We start from the raw sequence: 6,694 nt of genomic DNA, 5'->3' as shown, positions 1-6,694 counted from the left end.
ATTCTCTGAAGGCCAATACAATGAGAGCTAATTGGCAGCAGTCCCTGATGTTTATGGCAAGTGCAAAACGTCCCAGCCACATCTACACATCAGCTGCTGGTACTGAGCATTCTCTTAACAGAAAGGAGATCCCAAAGGGGCTGAAGGTACTAGGCTGTGGGCTATTTTGCATTGTCATAGCAGCACAAAGAAGTCAGAACAGAGAATAAGCTGACACAAGTAAGCGTCAGAATATTACAGGGTGTACCAGGTTTTTGCAAGATTTCTGGAAGCAAATCCTTCTTAGTAGTAGAATTGGGGCATCTATTCTGCTCAAAGGGAAGCCTGGGCTTCCAGCTTCAGCACTTGTGTTTCTCACAATGGCTCTGTTAGCATGTCCTAGTGTGCTGCAACCGTCTTGGAAGCTTGCAGCAAGCAAACGTTTGCTGTGACATAGAGTAATCCTTTCAAAACCAAATCACTGGGGAAAGCAAATCCTTAACACGTACCTAGCTTAACCAGTCAACCCACTCTGGCTTGGTGAGGATGGTCTCTCTTTGCACTGGACTGCCAGGCAGACTGCATGACTGCATCCAACATCCCTGGCTTTGGCCCTGACTGATCCAACTGGAATTCTTCCTCTTGCTAGGAAAGCAAGTCTTTATACAAGCCCCTTTGCAGCTCCACCTTCTGTTTCAAGCCCCAGTCACTTTGTTTGTATGTGCACTGTGCTTGTCCCCAACACTGCCCCAGATCTCCAGTGGGAGAGGGGTTGTGGTCAGACTGGTAATCATTCATTCATATGCCAATAAATAACTTTCACTAGCAGTTATTAAAAGTGAATAATGTTGTCACTGGTCTGCCTTACATCTTCTAAGGCAGCTCTATTTATGTGTTGACAAATTTTGATAGGCTATTTATACTGACCCAGATAAGTCCATGTGACCCACGCAGCCCATTCAATGCTTATTCCTTTGCTCTAGCATACATCTCTGGAAAGAATATTAATGCCTTGCAACTCAGCAGATAACAGAAGAGTGGAGTAAAAAGCCATGTGATTTTAATTAAAATACAGATGCTTCCTACATTATCCCCATGATAATATCTTTACACCACTGCAGAATTTGGCTTGAGGACTTTGGTAGGAGCTGTATATGTTCAACCCATATGTATTTGCTTCCAGCTCCATGGTGCTTCCTAATGCACCTTAGGAGTTAATGCTGGGCTATGTCTACTGCTTGCTTCCAATCTGTTGTTTTCATTTTCTTATGGATAATTCAGGAGAAAGGATTTTTGTTTTTACTGACAGACAGGACTAAGGTTTCCCAAGCTATGCTTTTCAAGCTAATCGGAGTACACTGCTAGTGGTCACAAGTCTGTCACCAGGCCAAATAGCACAAGAGAACCTCTTTCCACTCCATCTGATTAGTGGAGTAAATTAGGAAGAGAGACAGTTCTTGTTTTCAAATTTTGCAAGGGAAGGTAAGGGAGACTTAATTTAAAGACATCTTGTACTGTCAGGAGCTTCTAAACAGTCATTGATTTTTTTCCTTTTTAGAGTCTCTCTCTTTAGAAGGAAGGAAATGTTCATTATGTATGTTCTCTCTCTTTATTCCCAAGCCAGTGCACTGTGTGCATCAGATCTACTGGAATAGAAAAGCCAAAAATGCTCTCACTTGTGAAAACTTCATTATAGGTTAAGAAAGCAGAAGAAAAGAGCTGTTCTTTGCAGATGAGCAAAAATAACCATAGAGATATTTTTGGGGATCTTGGGATCTCTATCAGAGGTTTGCAGAACACTTTGCTCCAGAAGTGAAGTAATCTGGCACCACCATCAGCGGAGAGTCTGAAAGTTTGTGCCTAAACGTTCAGACATGTTGAATACCTAACTAATTTGTAATACAAAAGTAATTGGTCTTTCTGTTTTAAATGAGGAGGTGTTAAGGATAATTTTAGTGTGTTTTCCATTAGAACAGAACAGGACAGAGAGTGTCAGGGTTTTGGTTGCCTTCCATAAGGAGCTTTAATGAGCTTCTGAAGCTAGCCTCAGTAGCTCCACTAGCAGTCCTTCATTGTGGGAGGAGACCCAGCAATGTGTAAGGGACCCCAGCGCCTCCCTCAGCCCTACTTTTCTACGAATCTATGAAAACAGAAAGCAGGCCACTCCAGCCATGCTTGTCCCTATCTTATTTCCTCAGGACAATTTCCTGTTCTTTGCTGCTAGCCCCTCTTCTCAGCATTTTTTTTCCACAACCTCCAAAGCTTTCTCCAGGTTAAAGCTGTTGTGATTACATTTCCTGTGATCTTGTCTAGCTATTATGTAACCTCTCCCTACCTGCAGTACTAACCTCTTTGCAACTGAACTAAAAATGTTGCCTTAGGTACTGCCTATGGCAGCCACATGAGCCCCCAGGGACATGTAATCCAATGGAAGATTACAACTCCCCAAACTTCAGCCTTAAAGGGACTATGAACTCATCGCAGGGGTGCTGACTATGCCAGTCTGCAGTGGTCCAGTTTGCACTGTTCTTTGCAATGAGACCATATTGAAGGATTATAATACTTTTACTCATCTATTTTCATAACACAGAGACTAGAATCTGCCTGCCATATGCTACTGGTTGCTACCTTCTCATCTACTCCTACCACCCACAGCCCTTTTGCTCTATGTAGTTACTTGTTACACCCTTCTGCATCAACAACAGCAGCTCCCTTATACAGCTAGTATGACATAAGATGCTGAGACATGTTTAATTCTTCCGTTCATTATTTGTAAGTTTTAACAGTTCAACATAATCATCTTTGCTATAAACATAAAACTGTGTTCCTAGAAAACTATGTTCCCCTTTAAGAATAGTCAGTTTTTTGGATTTCAAAGATTTCATAGACATTAGGGCTGGAAGGGACCTCACAAGATCATCGGGTCCAGCCTTCTGCCCAAGGAGCAGGAAATCAGCTGGGGTCAAAGGATCCCAGCAAGATAGGCATCCAAGTATTTTTGAAAGCGTCCGGAATAGGTGCTTGTACCACCTCTGGGCCTATTCCAGGCCCCAGGGACTCGGATGGTAAATAATTTTTTCCTTATATCTAGCCTAAAACAGTCTTACAGGAATTTGTGACCATTGGATCTTGTCTTCCCTTGGGGTGCCCTGGTGAACAGACGTTCTCCCAGTTCCTGATGCACACCCCTAATGTACTTATAGGCTGCCACCAAGTCACCCCTGAGCCTAAGCTTTTCCAGGCTGAAGAGCCCCGTGGCTCTTAGCATATCCTCATAAGGCCTGTTCTCTTGTCCTCTAATCATGCACGTGGCTCTCCTCTGAACCCTCTCAAGCTTCTCCACATTCTTTCTGAATTGTGGAGCCCAGAATTGGATTTAGTATTCCAGCTGCAGCCTCACCAAGGCTGAGTAAAGTGGGAGGATGACTTCCTGGGTCTTCCTGGATCTTGCACCCCTGGGTCTCGCATCACTAGATGCATGCCAGAGTTTTGTTTGCTTTGGCGGCTGTGGTGTCATATTGGTGGCTTATGTTCATCTTGTGGTTAATCATGACCCCCAAGTCTCTTTCAGTCATGGTGCTAGCGAGTGTTGCACTGGCAAGCCTATAAGTGTGATGTGGATTGTTTCTTCCGAGGTGGAGCACTTTGCATTTCTCCGTGTTGAACGCCATCAGGTTTTGATCCTCCTACCTTGCAAACCTGTCGAGGTCGGCATGGATTGCTAGCCTGTCCCCTAGGGTGACCAAACTTCCCCATAGTTTGGTGTTGTCAGCAAACTTAGCCAGTCCGCTTCTGACATCAGAGTCTAAATCATTTATAAATACAGTGACAAACACAGGTCTGAGAATGGAGCCCTGGGAGACATCATTGGTCACCATGTGCCATGTTGTCTTGGTTGCATTAACTATCGCTCTCTTGGTCCATTCACAGAGCCAGTTCCCCAGCCATCAGACTGTAAGGTTGTCAAGGCCACAGTTCCTCAATTTTACCATGAGGACATCATGGGACACCAGGTCAAAAGCTTTCTTGAAGTCCAAATATATGATATCAATCTCTTCTCCTTTGTCCAGGTGATGTATCACCTGGTCATAGAAAGAAATGAGATTGGTCAGGCAAGACCTACCTGTAACGAAGCCGTGTTGGCTATCTCTTAGTGTTGCCTTCCATTAGCTTGTTGTTAATGGTTTTCTTGATGATTTTTTCCAAGCTCTTTCCCAGGATTGAGGTCAAACTGATTGGTCTGTAGTTTTTTGGATCTTCCTTCCTCCCTTTCTTGAAGATAGGCACCACATTAACCCTTTTCCAATCTTCAGGTATCTCGCGTGAGTGCCATGAGCTCTCAAATGTCCTCGCCATTGGCCATGCTATGATGTCAACCAGTTCCTTTAGAACTCTTGGGTGCATTCCATCTGGGACAGCTGATTTGTGGATGTCCAGCCTCTCAAGGTGTTCCCTCACAAGATCCATGCCAATGCTTGGCATATGTTTACCCTTTTCCTGGTGATCCTGCATTTGTCAGGTGGGGGGATCCCCTTGGGCTGGTGGAAGACTGACACAAAATAATCAGTAAGGAGATTGGCTTTTTCCTGGGTGCCGGTTATTAGTTGCCCCATTTGGTATAGCAAGGGCCCAATGTTGTCCTTGGTTTTTTTCGACTTCCCACATATCTGAAGAAGGACTTTTTATTGGCCTTGATTTGTGTAGTCAGTTTGAGCTCAGTATCAGCCTTGACTTTCCTAGTTCGCTCCCTACAGGTGCAGGCCAGTGCTGAATACTCTTCGGTGGTGTGTGGCTGGGCACTGTTGGTGCCTGCCACTTTAAGGGCTGGAGCAGGCAGCAGCCAGGTGCTTGAGTACAGTGGCCATTTTGAGACCCATGATATATATGGTGAAGCAGCAGCTTGCTGCTGGCAGCCATGAGAGAGACATCAGCTGGTGAAGCTGAGCTCAGGAACAGGTTGGAGGTTTACGGGCTGGGGTTATGGGGATGGAGAAGGCTCTTGGTCCTGGGCATGACCTAAAACTACACTCTACCGAGAATAGGTGGCCTGGTGGGGCACCTAGTGGCATGGAAACCCCCAGAAAATTCCAGACCAGTTACCACTGCAGTGAAAGGTGGGTCAGGACATCTTAATAACCCCAGCTCCCACAACTGGGTGTGTAACCCCATAGTAGGGCCTGAGAAGGTGGACCCATGTTAGAGAGTGTGGGCTAGATTCTCAGAAGCCTGACTTGAGGCACTCTTGACTGGTCAATGCTAGGGCCAGGACCAGAAGGGTCAAAAGGGCCAGGGGCTCACTTTGAGGGATGCCCAGAGCCAAAGCCCTGGGGTTCTGACTGGCCTTGGAGGTGAGGCCTATGTGGCCAAAGGTCCTTGGGAGGGAGCACACCCAAGAGGGGGAAGAGTGCAGGGAGCTAGGCAGCCCAGAATGAGGGCGTAGTATGACCCCTGATAGGAGGGATCCAGTTGAGATCCAGACTGGAGGGTTATGGGGCTCAGTGTGGGGCCAGAGATGTCAAGAATTTAGATGCCATCTGTGAGGCATGTGCTGCAGCGTTGGGAAGGTTTCAGAGCTGCAGGTAACACCCCCTGGCATCAGGGCAGGAAATTAGGAGCTTCCCACCTGGGTAATACCTTAATCATTTCCCATCAAGGTATGGCAGGAAAGAGAGGTGGGCAGTTAACTCAGGAAACAGGTGGGTAGGCCAACATCCAACTGGCCCTGGGAAAGACTCCTGTTACATGGTGTTTCCTGTCTTCCATTCTTTATAAACTTCTCTTTCAGACACAGGAGGTCCATGAGTTCCCTATTGAGCCAAAGGGGTCACCCAGCCCTTTTGCTACGTCTTCTATGGACTGGAATGGACTTCCCTTGTGCTTCAAGGATTGTATCCTTGAGGAGCAACCACTCATTGTGGACTCCCCTCCCTGTCAGATTATGGCCTCTAAGGGCCCCAACTACTAGCACCCTGAGCTTGTGAAAGTCGGCTTTCCTAAAGTCAAGGAATTCCGCATTGCTGACTGACTTGCCAGCTTTGTGGTGGATAGAGAAAGTGATCAACTCATGATCACTGTCTCCCAGCTTCCTGTCGATTCTCAGGTTGCTCACTAGATTGTTCCCTTTGGCCAGTACCAGGTCCAGTCCAGCAGTGCCTTGCTGCTTGTCGGCCTGTAGACTTCTTGAGACAAATAGAGCTTGTCAATGCATGCGAGGAAGCACTGTGACCGATCAGATTTGACTGAGTGCTCTTCCCATGAGATGGCAGGGTAGTTGAAGTTGCCCATGACAACCATGCACTGAGAGCATGCAGTCTCAGCCAGTTCCATAGCAAATGCGTGGTCAAGTTCTTGCTCCTGATTCAGAGGTCTGTAGTAGACTTCTACCATTATATCCCCTGCACCATGTTCCCCCCATATTCTTACCCAGGGTCTCATGTCATCCTCTTTGGTTGCCAATCTCTACCTGTAGTGAAGTGTACTGTTCCTTCACAGAGAGAGCTACACCCTCGCCCTTTCTTGCAACATGATCTCTCCAGTACAAGGCATAGCTATCTATACCTGTGGTCCAGTCATAGATGGAGTTCCACCAGGTCTCTGTTAAGCCTATGAGATCATAGTCATTTCTGTTTAGTAGAAGGGCCAGTTCCTCTTGTTTGTTGCCCAGGCTCCTGGCATTTGTGTATAGGCAAGTGAGTCTGCCATTGGCGGCCCTAGG

This window comes from Alligator sinensis, unplaced genomic scaffold (genome assembly GCF_000455745.1).
Source record: "Alligator sinensis unplaced genomic scaffold, ASM45574v1 scaffold451_1, whole genome shotgun sequence".
Classification (NCBI taxonomy): Eukaryota; Metazoa; Chordata; order Crocodylia; family Alligatoridae; genus Alligator; species Alligator sinensis.
Note: the sequence above shows the minus strand (reverse complement) of the source record.